Source organism: Lineus longissimus, chromosome 8 (assembly GCF_910592395.1).
Source record: "Lineus longissimus chromosome 8, tnLinLong1.2, whole genome shotgun sequence".
Classification (NCBI taxonomy): domain Eukaryota; kingdom Metazoa; phylum Nemertea; class Pilidiophora; order Heteronemertea; family Lineidae; genus Lineus; species Lineus longissimus.
Window position 1 is genome coordinate 16,910,023 of NC_088315.1, and position 15,039 is coordinate 16,925,061.

The 15,039-nt window shown below is 41.7% G+C and overlaps 1 protein-coding gene across 3 annotated transcripts in view; it reads left to right on the forward strand.

Moving 5' to 3' along the window:
* LOC135492108 (muscle LIM protein Mlp84B-like) overlaps positions 1–15,039 on the forward strand; it is a 202,690-nt gene that overhangs the window by 72,651 nt on the left and 115,000 nt on the right. Inside the window, exon 1 of one of the 3 annotated variants that reach the window (XM_064778294.1) lies at positions 6,056–6,094. The exons of the other annotated variants lie outside the window; for them this stretch is intronic. The gene's annotated coding sequence lies outside the window, so the exon portion shown is untranslated. Of the gene's footprint in view, positions 1–6,055; positions 6,095–15,039 lie in introns of those variants that run through there. 3 annotated transcript variants of the gene reach the window in all.

The following is a 15,039-nucleotide window of genomic DNA, read 5'->3' on the forward strand; positions in this document are numbered from 1 at the left end:
TTTGAAACATGGCCGATGGTCGGTCTAAATTTGATCATTGCGCTTCGTGGCCGGGCGCTTAAAAAGGCGGTCCTTTTCTATGCATGCATGTCAGCTTTGACTAGAATAACACCACGGCACTCCACGTGTGTAGTGGGAAATGCAGGGAGGAATAACTTATCCTTGTCTCATATATTGCTCAAACCAACCTGATATCCACTGCCAGAAGGATGCAATATTGGCTGCAGTGAGTTTCTTATTCGATAACAAGAGCTTGGTTACGTAATGAGTTCCGATCACATTGCAGAGTGGCTGTTTGCTTCCGAAGCGAAAATTGAGGTCCGCTTCTTGTGCAAATTTCAGTCTCATGTTTTGAACGATCTTTTTCGTTTTGCCGAAACTAAAATGTAGAGACCTAGCCAAACGGTCTAGGAAAACGTGTATCCGTACCCACTGATTGATGATACATTTTGGTAGCATGATACTTTTGCCAGGATGTTCATGCCCTTTCAAATCAAATGCTTCATTCCTCATGTACATAGTCAATTCACATCGTACTCTGCCCCGCTTCTTCTTTGTTATCTTCATACAAATGTTAAGTACAATGTGGGCTGTTTTCCTCACCCTGAATTCGACAATCGAAAAGATTCTTCGCGTATCATTGAAAAGAAAGAAAGCAAGGAATGCAAGGGTCAGTGTAGGGGATGGAATGCGTAGGCATATTGACAGTTGACCTTTACATGTTAACTCTTTGGCATCGTGTATGCCGCCGGGACCGACCGCCAAACGCGTTACTCCTCTCCAAGAATGTCGATCTCCAACTATATTATCATCAATGTTAAACCTATCGAACGGCCAACACCACAAACTGGAGCTCGCCCCAGATGCTATTTCACGTGAAATCGTTGCCAATGTCAACGCCATTACAGTTGAGTACTTCAATCTCTCACGTGATTTTCAAGCTTGGAGTTTCTTAAAGGGTCGTTAATGGGGGTCAACTCCTTTATGCAAAGCTGCGCACAAATAAATCGTAGATGCAGTTATCACTTCCATAGAGTGTAACCACATACAGGAAAACATGTAAAACTAGGGCTGATTCAGGCAGGTAGTAAGTAAGCATTGCAAATAGCGAATTATAAATGGTTGATGGCGGATTGAATTGGTGACTTTTATTGGCGAGTTTTCTAAGTTTTTCAAAGGTGCGAAAATAACATTTTCCAAAACCCACTCTTACCAATCTCACCTTACCGCGTAGTGGCAAAAAAGCAAAGGTTCGCACACAACTTGATGAGAACGTTGAATTCTTTATAAATGCATGCGTGTGTAAAAGTGAGTGAGAGTGTCGCTTGCGGACACTGTCAGATTTTTGTATCAAATACGCAGGCCTGTTCATCCCCCCCCCCCCCCTTGCATGGGCCGTTTAACTAAATCGGGAACATCAGATAATAGTGCCTAGTGAGAACTCTGGTGTAACAGTTGGTACTTTAAAATCAATTCTAGGTCTTCTGTGCAGGTTGGTCGAGTCCCTGAGAGTGGATATTGGAAACTGTAGTTTTCGCGCATTTTAAAACTCGCCATCCGCCGTCGGCCATCCGCCGTTTTCATTCGCCATTCGCAAAGTTTTACTAACTACTCGATTCAGGCGATGACCCTGTGTAAAATGAATGGACGTCCTTGGACTGCAGTACCCCAAACAATAGCTGTGTATTGTCAACGAATGTGGTTAATGGTTTGGTAAGGGAAAGCTACATAATCTTCAACAAAGGAACTCGGCAACTCTGTTCACTTTAACAAAAGGACCGGACTTAGATTCCGAGGAATTTGCATTTCTTTTACACGAGAAACACTTTTTGTGACCAAACAAATAAGTTTTAACTTGATATAACGTCTTATGGTACACAAGTCTTATCTCCGTTAAGAATATTAATTTGCACACCTTTTCAAACTTTAGGACAATACCATGTTTTATATCCACCTTGCTTCAATAGATTTTCATCTCTTCAAGATACGATCAACTCGCCACGACTGCTGAAACAAAATTTAAAACGGGAAAAATCCGAATGTCAAAACTGGGAAAACAAAGACGAAGAGAGAACCACGTTGAAGCTGCCAGAGCAAGAAAAGAAGATGTGACGTCCTTCGTCGCACGAAATACCTCTCTGTGGGCGCCCTCTCGATCGTGCCCTTAATTGTGTCACATTTATTACTAAGTAACTCGTCTAACTGATTAATCCATGTCGCTCTGAAGTCACAACACTGACAAAACGTAGGGAAATCCTCGCGAGTGTGGCTTTTCCAACGTTGCATACGATAAAGGAAAAATAACCCACTGAGTTATCCCAACATTGTATGTTATCAAGATCTTGCATCAGCTCGGACTGCTGGATGTCATGGCCCCCTGCGGTAAGAATGCAGAGTGAAAGAAGTTGATTCTCAATGTGACCTTTCGAAAATGGCAACCTGCAATCGTGTGTTTGGACATGCAGTTGTATGTAGCCTTTGCATTGTTTTCGACCCAACGGGCATTTAATTGAGAAGCTCACGGCAGCATTGAAAATGGTGATTGTCATGGTCGAGTGAAGTAGAAAATCTTGGGGCAGCAAATAATGATTACTCATCTCGTTATTTCGCGATTGCTTATCTCTCGGTTTATAATAAGCCAGCAAGAACAGGTCAACCCCCAGTCTCGCTGTTGGAGAAAATGACAACGTTGGTTTCGACACGTGTGTCGAATGGATCCAGAATGACTTCCCAAAATAGTGTTGAATTGGGAAACAGATAATAACGGCGAAGAGGACGATGCTGGGCACGCTGAATGGATCTGATGTTGTAGCCCGCGATGCAGAGAGCGTTGGCCTGCACGAGAGGTGTTGACACAGATGGCTCACGACCGTAATGCTTGGAGGGATGTGGTGGCACAGTTTATGATAGAGAAATGTCGAGTTGCTGGAATGTGTGAGTCGAAATGCGAGTGGGGATTTCCACTCTCACTAAATATGCCCTGCTGGAAATTACCCTTTGACAAAGCCTTTTTATAATTTCATTGATTCCAATGTCTAAGGCTTATATCCACGTTTTATTCAAAATAGTGATACAATAACATGTTTCGTGCAAATTGAATGTGATAGTGTTCGTAATCAACATGATCAATACAGTTGGTGGGGTCAAATATCTGAGTTAACACTGGTGTCAGAGTTAACACCAGTACAGTTTTAATGTGAACTGCTGCCAGAAAAAAAACATGGTCTTGGTAAACACCGAGCTAATACCGGATTAACACTGTGTTAATCTGGCGTTACTGACTGAGAGTTGCTAACACCGAAACGTTAAGTGTGCAGAGACAAGACCACAATTGATTTTTTAAGCCTTTTAGCAGTTAAATTGTCAATGTTTGACAGCGACGCATCAAATACTGCGTGGGGTTGTGAATCTGAAATTTAGATTATGTTATTCCGGACAGTCGGGCAAGTAAATGGTGAAAAATAAACTGGTAGTTGACTACGGAAATTTTTTGATAATCGACAAATTAGACAGACTTTGATATTTCCACTCTTTTCAGCCAACTGGCAGAAAAAAATCAAAACACGCCCCCTATTACACAATTAGCAAAATTCGAAATTAATTTTTTCATCAAATAATTTCCTTATATCTGTAGACTTGCCACAACAAATATTTTTTCAATACCTCTCCAAATATGTACTTGAGAGTTAAAAACATGCACTCGTCCAATTGATAGGCCTCGACCCTCCAACCTATGAATATTCATTAGTGGTCTTGTCTCTGCATTAAAAGTTACCTGGAGGCCACCATTACTGCTGCGAATCGAAAAGCACATGATCAGCGAGGCAACCTGCGCAAGTTGGAGCCTGGTCTCCTGTCAAAACCCCCTTGCGATTTACTATGGCAATTACCAATGCGCAATACTCGCCAACAGGTGTGCAGGATCAGGACTGATATTCACCGCCGATAAGTATGGCATGCATAAATGGCTATATCCTCAAAATGGATAGAGCAAATTGCATGGGGTTTTCTGTATTGTATAAATTGTTAGGTGTACTTTTGAAATCGTCTTACAGCAGGAAATGGCAAAATACCTGGAGTCATGGCCTTTAACTGAAAGATATATCGTCATAGTTATTGTCGCATTTTTATTGCAGTATGTTTGTTCTTCTTCTGGTTCATCAGTAAAAAAAAATTATTCTTACTGAACGTGTTTGATGATTTTCCAATTTCGTTTTAGCTCTCAGATAGTAGAAAAACGCCACGTGAGTACAGGCACGCCGAGATACGCTTTCACGTCACCCCGCTGTTAAGCCTGCAGCACACTAGCCGCCAACTTCGGCGTTCACAGGCGTTTTTTGCCGCAAGAGCCCTGAACTCCTGAAAAATCCCTAGTCTGCTACGAACGGCGTCGGCGAACGCGACTTGACGCCACTTGCCGCAACTAAACGCCAAATATCTAACATGTTTGATTTTTGACGCGTGTCGCCGCGTTTGAACACAAGACGAAGCCAGGTGTGCTACGGATGGCCGCCTGACTTGGCGTCGGCGGCGAGGGTATGGCCAATTAGCTTGCGTCTTGATGTCACCTGATTTCAAAATGGCAGCCTAAAGTGGCGGAAAAGATGCTACTGGACGCCGATTCTGGGCAGGTGTGCTCTGACCGGGATCCACTGGCCGCCAACTTTGGCGTCGTGAGGCGTCAGCTGAACGCTTCTTGTCGCCGAAGTTGGCGGCTAGTGTGCTGCGGGCTTTACGACGCAACGTCATTTCCATTTATCGTCGGCGTTGTGGAGTAATGAAGCGCCATCAGTGTGACGTTGGAAAAATCGATATCAGCACCATGGCGTCAAGGGGTAGGTCTTAGTTACTATAGATCCATGCACTTGATTGGGATCAACGTTTACATAACGTGGTGTTGATCGTCATCACGTCACCGTGCATTTTTATATTAGTATGACGTGATGTGACGCGAAGTCTTCGTAAACGTTGTTCCCAATCAAGTGCATCGATTTATAGTGCATCGTTCCAAGTGGAAAGATGTGATGCGTGGAGAGTTAATTCGGGTCAAATCGGAGTCAACATTTGAAAAGCGCGATAATAGCATGCCGCGAAGTTACTATTTATAGCTCACAAGATCATTTGCATAAGATATTGATGACGTTTTAGTCACGTGACAGGCGTACATCGACACTTATTTCTACGCATTTGAGCTCATTCCAAAGTAAATGTTCTTTGACCTTGCATTGTTTTTAGCATGAATGATACCATAGAGTCAGAGAGAGAAATATTCAGAACAATTATGTAGTATTTCCAACACTCGGACATGTGCCAGATTGAATCTAACTGCCCAAGTCAGAAAGCCTGAATCCATTACGAAACCGCATTTTGTCCGACATTGCCTGTAATTCAGCGATGGGGAAATAGAGGGCAGCAGCTGCAGTGACGTCATCTTGCTATTCAGTCAGATTTGTAAATGTTTCCTTTTTTGTGCATTTTTTTTATGGAAACTACTTATGTAGAATAGGAGGTGACTGGGCAGGCGACCGCTGGGTAATATTGCCCTAAATAATGCCAGTGGTCATTTAAAGATACTTGACGTTTTATCCAACTTGCTTCAATAGGTTTTCATCACTTGAAAATGCGATGAACTCACCACGACTGTTGACACAAGAACCTGAAACGGGTAACATGCCCTTTTATTATCGCAAAACGGAAAAAGAATATTTTTGCCAATTCCGCGAGGAGGTTTTTCTTGCGAAAGTCTTTCGCCGCGAAAATCTCCATGTCATTGTTGGCTTGTTGCCATGCACCCAGCTAGGCCCTATAATGTAGATCTCAGCAAATACTCAACCATAAAGAGGTGATTATTTGGAGACTGCGTATACTCCCTGCAATAAGCACATATCATAACTACAACTGACAAACACACAAATTATTATCAAAAGGTGTATACATCGAAAGCATTTTCTGTGGTTTTATTTATTTAACTCTGTTTCTCATCAATTTCAAGGGAATACCGGGAACTCATCCACCCAACGCCGAAAACCAACTCTGCCTCTCCAAAAACGTCGACCAAACAGTACCCGTACTTCTGTTGTTTTTTTCTTATCTGGTAAGTTAACGCTTGTATACAGATAGAAAATATCGGAGCTAAAGGTCCGTCCTCGTGCGTTTATCCATAGTTAATCGTGTGGGGTAAATGTATTCAGCCAATTAATGAGCACTCCCCAACCGGAATTTGCAGACGACGTTCCCGTTGTCCAATTTCATGCAAGTGCATTTCATCGTGTTTTTCAATAGGCATAGAAATAGGTACATATACATGTACCACTTTTTGGGTTTTCCCCATTAATTTCGCTATGAGTAATGATTGCGCTAAATACAGTAAGCCAAGGACAGGTCAATCCCCCAGTCGACAGTCTCGTTGTTGTCGAAAAGGACTTCGTTGGTTTTGACACTTGTGACGAATGGATCCAGAATGAATTCCCAAAATAGTGTTGAAGTGGGAAACAGATAATAACGGCGAAGAGGACCATGCTGGGCACGCTGAATGGATGTGATGTTGTAGTCCACGATGCAGAGAGCGTTGGCCTGCACGAGAGGTGTTGACACAGGTGACTCACGACCGTAATACTTGGAGGGATGTGGTGGCACAGTTGACATAGAAATGTCAAGTTGCTGGAGTGTGTGAGTCGAAATGCAAGTGGGAATTTTCACTCTCACTAAATATGCGCTGCTGGAAATAACCCTTTGACAAAGCCTTTTTATAATTGCATTGATTCCAATGTCTATAGGCTTATATCAACAATAACACGTTTCGTGAAAATGAAACTCAATAGCGTTCATAATCAATACAGTGTAATATTCTAACCACGAATATCGATCTCCAACTATATTATCATCAACGTTAAACCTGTCGAATGGCCAACACCACAAACTGGAGCTCGCCCCAGATACTATTTCAAGTGAAATCGTTGCCAATGTCAACGCCTTTACAGTTGAGTACTTCAATCCCTCACGTGATTTTCAAGCTTGGAGTTTCTTAAAGGGTCGTTAATGGGGGTCGACTCCATTTTTGCAAAGCTGCGCACAAATTGATCGTAGATGCAGTTATCACTTCCATACAAGTGTAACCACACACAGGAAAACATGTAGAACTAGGGCTGATTCAGGCCGGTAGTAGTTAAACATTGCAAATGGCGAATTATTAATGGTTGATGGCGGATTGAATTGGTGACTTTTATTGGCGAGTTTTCTAAGTTTTTCAAAGGTGCGAAAATAACATTTTCCAAAACCCACTCTTACCAATCTCACCTTACCGCGTGAGTACAGTCTGACAGGTCTTATAACACGGCGGCAGTAGACTTCCCCTCGAAAGGGGATACCAATTTCTATAAGTATTATTATTGAAATTAGCAAAAGAGCAAAGGTTCGCACACAACTTGATGAGAGCGTTGAATTATTTATAAGTGCAGCGTGTGTATTAGTGAGTAAGAGTGTCGCTTGCGGACACTGTCAGCTTTTTGTATCAAATACGCTGGCCTGTTCACCGGCATGGGCCGTTTAACTTAATCGGGAACATCCGATAATAGTGCCTAGGGAGAACTCTGGTGTAACAGTTGGTACTTTAAAATCAATTCTAGGTCTTCTGTGCAGGTTGGTCGAGTCCCTGAGAGTGGATATTGGAAACTGTAGTTTTCGCGCATTTTAAAACTCGCCATCCGCCGTTTTCGTTCGCCATTCGCCATGTTCTTTTACTACTCGATTCAGGCGATGACCCTGTGTAAAGGGAATGGACGTCCTTGGACTGCAGTACCCCATACAATAGCTGTGTATTGTCATCGAATGTGGTTAATGGTTTGGTTAGGGAAAGCTACATAATCTTCAACAAAGGAACTCGGCAACTCTATTCACTTTAACAAAAGGACCGGACTTAGATTCCGGGGGGGGGGGGGGGGGGGCTTGCGCTTCATTAACACCGGCCGGTACAGCACGAGAAACACTTGTTGTGACCAAACAAATAATTTTTAACTTGATTTAGCGTCTTATGGTACACAAGTCTTATATCCGTCATGAATACTAATTTTCACGCCTTTTCAAACTTTTGGACAATGCCATGTTTTATACCCACCTTGCTTCAATAGATTTTCATCACTTCATGATACGACTGCTGACACAAAAATATTGAGAACTGGGTAAAATCCAAATGCCGAAATTTGGGGAAAAAGGGAAAACAAAGACGAAGAGAGAACCACGTTGAAGCTGCCAGAGCAAGAAAAAAAAGATGTGACGTCATTCGTCGCATGAAATACCTCTTTGGGTGCCCTCTCGATCGTACCCTTACCTGTGTCACTTTTAATACTAAGTAACTCGTCTAATTGATTAATCCATGTCACTCTGAAGCCACAACACTGACAAAACATTGGAAATCCTCGCGAGTGTGGCTTAACCAACGTTGCATACGATAAAGGAAAAATAACCCCACTGAGTTATCCCAACACTGTATGTTATCATGATCTTGCATCATCTCCGACTGCTGGGTGTCATGGCCCCTGCGGTAAGAATGCAGAGTGAAATAAGTTGATTCTCAATGTGTTCTTTTCGAAAATGGCAACCTGCAATCGTGTGTTTGGACATACAGTTGCATGTAGCCTTTGCATTGTCTTCGACCCAACGGGTATTAAATTGAGAAGCTCACGGCAGCATTGAAAATGTATGGGCGGTTATTACCGCAAATAAAGACAAACCAAAGCAAAGACACTTGTGTAGCATATCAAGGACACGTAGATTGATACTCCTATGTGTGCCACATCAAAGACATCTGGACCATACACCACGTCAAAGATAACGATGCGAAGTCAACAGGCGGCGCCACTGTAGATAGCTGGCGGCCGTATGCCTGTTGACGTTGTTGTTATTCGCCACCTCTCTCCCCATTATTCCAACAACTTGTTGAAGGAGGTTGACACAGTTTTCTAACTTATCTCTATCCATGGTTATGATATACTAGTATGATTGATGATGTTGAAAAGAAAGGGGATCTCAAAGTACGACAGTCTACTACGAATAGATGCAATAGTGACATAACAACACATGTGCATTTTCCCGCTAGTCGCTTATATCAACAAAAACCTGAAGTTGTCGATGTCGTTTTTAAACATAACATTACATAACATAACATAATTTATTTCTCTCCAAAAAAAACCTTTCGGGAATAAGAGGTTACATGATTTAACATTTACATATGGTGGACCAAGCTGATTCTTTACAAAAACTATGAATATTGTCTAAGTTTACCCGGGAACATTTAGTCATAATGCGATGGAAAAATTCATGATAAAAAACCTGAGGTAATTCTTTTAAGTTTGGAAACAACCTTACTCGCATGTGACGGAAATACGGACACGTAATAAAATAATGAAGTTCGTCTCTTACACAAACCTGGTCACAAAGACCACAAATATTTTCAGCAGTCTCATTTCTATACATTCTGGTTACTGTTTCTGGGAATTTTATAGATCCAGTACGAAATTTACAAATACTGACCGTTTGATATAATGGTAATTTTTTAACATAGGGCTCCATATTCAGGTTTTGTTTAAACATTCTATAAATTGTACATCTGAAATCGTTATTTACCTCGTTTCTCCATTGATAGTTGTTCACACTGGTCTCTCATTATCTGTTCAACTACAATTTTCAGTTCTCGTAGGGACAAAACCTCGGGAGTATACCAAATTTGAGTGAGGCCACAGCTGTCTAGAACAGTTTTCACACTTTTACACCAGCCTTGGTTCAAATAACCCTTGTCTAAATGCTCCCTAGTTATGTTATAAAAGATATAAGCCCATTTATCTGTTTTTATGGTTCCTGGTTCTTTCAGAACAGGAACCATATTGTGTTTGGTCATGGTGTCTGTCTGTGTGTGTGTGTGTGTGTCTGTGTGTCTGTGTGTCTGTGTGTCTGTGTGTCTGTGTGTCTGTGTGTCTGTGTGTCTGTGTGTCTGTGTGTCTGTCCAGTCTTATGACTGTCACAGCTCAGTTAAAATGAGGGTTAGAGGTCTAGAAACAGTTCCTACCCCTAGGTTTGTGGACACTAGCAATCTAATGAGCCCATCATTGTCAACTTACGACACGGGGATCATGGTGAAATTGACATTTTGAGATGTGAGATTTTGTCTGTCACACTTTTCAGATGCGAATATCTCTGTCCCTATTCAAGTTAGAAGTTTGGAAACAAGGTCTACCCTAGGTTATTGATGTGCCTGATTTCAATGAGTGCATCAAATTCAATCTCAGTTATCAGGGTCATGGTGATATTGCCCTGATATGGTCTATTCGAATCAAAAACTGATGTCGATAAAACAGTTCCGCATCGTGCCACACCGTTTTCAGTGTGAACACTTAATACGAATTAAGGTTTAAATTCAATTCGAATTAAAACTAGTGTCAACAGAACTTTATTTCAACATTCAGCACATCGGGAACCATCAGACATTTACAATGTCATCTTGTTCTAATTCTGAGTCTGTTCCAAAAAGGTAACATTTGCACGGCTATGTGAATCTTCAAAGAGTATCGCCCAAGTTCTCCCATTACCATTACTGTAAGAGTTCTTAACGGTAATCGTAGCAAATATTTGCAAAATTTAACTTGTACACGATCCAGCAACTCGGTGTTTTGGTTACCCCACACCTCACTACCATATAGCAAAACTGGTGTGACTACTTCGTCAAATATGTCTAGACTCAATTCGACCGTAAGAGAAAGTCTTCTTTCTACACGCTCTCAGTACACCAAACATGGCTTTCATACCTTTATTATATCTATCTTTTATTGCCCTCGCAAAATTTCCATTATATGAGAATGTTACGCCTAAGTATGTGAAATGATCTACCAACTCGACCCTACCCCCATTATATCTAAATTCCGGTATATTTACTCTTAGCTTTCCCCGAGAAAAAATCATTTCCTTGGTTTCTTAATATTTACGATCAGATGCCACTCCTCACAGTAATCGTGCAATAAGTTCAGGGCGTTTTGTAACTCGTTAGGATCATCTGCCATAAGAATCATATCGTCCGCATACAATAATATTGCCAGCTCCAAAAAAATCTCCAAGTTGTCTAAAAACTCACATCGGCTATTGACATGTAAATCAGAAGGACCATTACTTTTCCCAAGACGGTGGCGCCGCCTGTTGACTTCGCATCGTTATCTTTGACGTGGGGTATGGTCCAGAGAGGTATGCTGTATCAAACAAAAACAAAACATGCATTCCAGATGTCTTTGATGTGGCACCCATAGGAGTATCAATCTACGTGTCCTTGATATGTACACAAGTGTCTTTGCTTTGGTTTGTCTTTATTTGCGGTAATAACCGCCCATAAAAATGGTGATTGTCATGATCGAGTGAAGTAGAAAATATTGGCGCAGAAAATAATGATTACTCCTCTCGCTATTTCGCGATTGCTCATCTCGCGGTTTATAATAAGCCAGTAAGAACAGGTCATTCCCCAGTCTCGCTGTTGGCGAAAATGACAACGTTGGTTTCGACACGTGTGTCGAATGGATCCAGAATGACTTCCCAAAATAGTGTTGAATTGGGAAACAGATAATAACGGCCAAAAGGATGATGCTGGACACGCTGAATGGATGTGATTTTGTAGCCCGCGATGCAGAGCGCGTTGGCCTGCACGAGTGGTGATGACACAGATGGCTCACGACCGTAATGCTTGGAGGGATGTGGTGGCACAGTTGATATGATATAGAAATGTCGAGTTGCTGGAATGTGTGAGTCGAAATGCAAGTGGGGATTTCCACTCTCACTAAATATGCCCTGCTGGAAATTACCCTTTGACAAAGCCTTTTTATAATTTCATTGATTCCAATGTCTATAGGCTTATATCCACGTTTTATTCAAAATAGTGAAACAAACATGTTTCGTGCAAATTTAATTTAATAGTGTTCGTAATCAACATGATCAATACAGTTGGTGAGGTCAAATATCTGAGTTAACACTTGTGTCAGAGTTAACACCAGTACAGTTTTAATGTGAACTGCTGCCAGAAAAAAAACTTGGTCTTAACACAGTGTTAATCCAGTATTGGTTCGGTGTTTACCAACACTGTGTTAACCTAGCGTTACTGACTGAGAGTTGCTAACACCGAAACGTTCAGTGTGCATTAAAGGTTACCTGGAGGACACCATTACTGCTGCGAATCGAAAAGCACATGATCAGCGAGGCAACCTGCGCAAGTTGGAGCCTGGTCTCCTGTCAAAACCCCCTTGCGATTTACTATGGCAATTACCAATGCGCAATACTCGCCAACAGGTGTGCAGGATCATAAGCTTCTCGGACCCGTGTGCCATGTGTTACTGAAATGTTAGAGTTTAACTCAACTGGTTGACTTCGCAGCCGCATGCAGGGAAAATGCACTTTTCTGAGTAGAATAAATTCGTTTGGTGATCACTTGGGTCCAATTCCCAAATTCCCGATAAGTTCATCTTCCATGGCTGCATTGACTGGCTTGGTTGACTTTCATCATTTTGACTGACAGCAGATTCGTCGACATTTGCAATATACAGTGTACAAAGTACATAGTACAAAGTTCTATGATAGGCGTTGAAATCATCCAATATATAACCGTAAAATTGAACAAATTTGCAATGGAGAGACGAATTTACATCTGGTTATGATGTAGAAAGGGCAAACTGAAAAGTCGGTTTTGAAAGTAGGTGGTGTCCGCCGGCTACGACACACCAGCTTTCGACATTATGACATCCGTCATGGTGCGAAATTTCTCTGTACATTTTTTACAGACGAATTTTTTTCACGTTGGATGTCTTTTTTCGTAGATGAATAAATGATATATAAATCTATATCATTGGCGAAAAAAAGTCTATGTCGGCATGAATGAGTGGTCCTGGTAACATACCTGGGGACGGAAAAAAAACGTGACGTAGCCGAACGTACATGTATGCAAGCATGACATTATTACCGTTGAGTCCACATTGCCAAACAAGTTTGTTTTGCAATGAGTTGTCTTCGAAAACGATGTGCACAGTGGTTGCAGACAAGCTCAAACAAACGCATTTTTTTCATATAACAACATCGACCTAAGTATTTTTGCATTTCCAAATCGCTCTCTTCTTGATCATCATACTTAAAAATCACGACCATTCCTTCCTCACACATTATGTCAAATGCTTCCCGTCCTGTTAACTCTTGACTCGATAATGCATACAATAATAAAACTAAATTCTGGTGCAATTATCAACATGGGGAAAACTATCTGAGGGGATGGCAAAGGCTGAGCTAGATGTCAAGCGATTTGAAAGTTTTAATGAAATAAACCGCTTCTTTTGATTGTGAATTGTACCTTGCTGTTTGGATCTGATCCAGATTGAACTTTATTAATTGGCAGTAGTGGCTATTTAGTTTTTTAACCGAAATGAATGATCTGCATGGCCTAGTTAGGATGCAGCGAACGGCGCAAGCAGAGGCACTCGGGATATGTCTAGTCGGTGCGCGTGAGGACAGAGGCAATGGGACTCTTATTCGCATGAATATTCGCCCTGAAAAAAGATATTTTGTGTCAAAAAAGAAAGAAAGCTAACTCACTTCAAATCACCTTATTCCGCAGAGGTGGCACCCAACATGTACATGTACTAGATTGACACAATTGCGTATTTCGTGCCATCTTAAGGTAAACAGGTGTAATATTCGCTTCTCCGACACTTCTTACAAACCCCTGAGACATTAGCCATCATTTGTTGAAATACAGAGATGCACGTCAGTCACCTTTAAGTCACCAAATATAACTGTCAACCTTGATCCAGTACCGTGCTTCTAAGGAATTGCATGAACGGAAATCGCACTCAGAAATCTTAAAATCGAGGTTTCGAATCGGGGTTGCAGTACGCACCCCGAAGGAGACAGCCAATGAAAATGCGAGTTTGGGTCTCGCTGCTACAACGTTGTTGAAATTCCCCGACTCGAGTGAAATCGACGCTCCGATTAGGCGCAATTACTTCTACGCTTGCACTTCAGCCAAATGAGGGCGAATGGATCAGGGGTTTGTGTGCAGGTTAGAAGCGAACTTACAGCAACCCCTTATCCGATCAGGATGATTTTGTGTCAGTACGCCATTTGCTCCATGCGAGTATACGCATTGACGTCTTGCTGAACATGTTGTGTGGACTGGTATTCATATCAGTTTTGATCGATGCTACTTCCGTTCTCTCTTATAGGAAAGACGGATTAGTTCAAAAAACCTCTAACTTGGATTTCCTCAATTTTTGAATGAAATTTCCACTTTTCAACCCCCACCTGGCGGTCGAAGTTTTTGGAGGATTATAATGGTTAGAGTCTCAAAATGCTGCTAATGCTCTCTTTTTACAGCCGAACAGGGCAATTTAAACATCAATTAAGAAATTCTATCACCAGATACGGTGGCTGGGAAAGGACATGGTGATTTTATTTTTCCAATGAAGAAGTTCTTTTTAATCTCAGGCGCCTGACTTACGAAAACGAGGCTGTTTGATGCACACGGTACTGGACATTGTGACATTTTGACATAAGGACACTGAGACGTGGTCACCGAAGTACTGTTCCGAAGTGTTTATGCGTCCTTCTGATTCAGTGCATACTGAACAGTTTCTTAACGATGGCATCCATCTTGAACTCCCCAGCCAAATCTGCCTTTCATGAGTGAGTGTGATGGTCATGAGGAGTACAAAGTTCCAAAATATTCCAATAGAGCGCGCATAGATTAATTTGCATATATACTGTAATGCCAGAGATCGGGGAAAACCAGTTGTTTCCGTCGTCATGACGACGTGTGACCATATTTGGAAGGGATTCTTCCGGTAACTAATTTATGTAAGTAAACAGTGCAGACGCACTTCTATTTTTTCTTCTAACTTCAGTTTAAGATAAGTTCGGTAATGCAAACTTGCGGGAGGCATGTATTTGTACTCTCTGGTTAGGTTTTGATATATTGTAGATGTATTTCTGTCGCCGTATTTATGATTCAGAGCTTTCATTGTAGCGCGG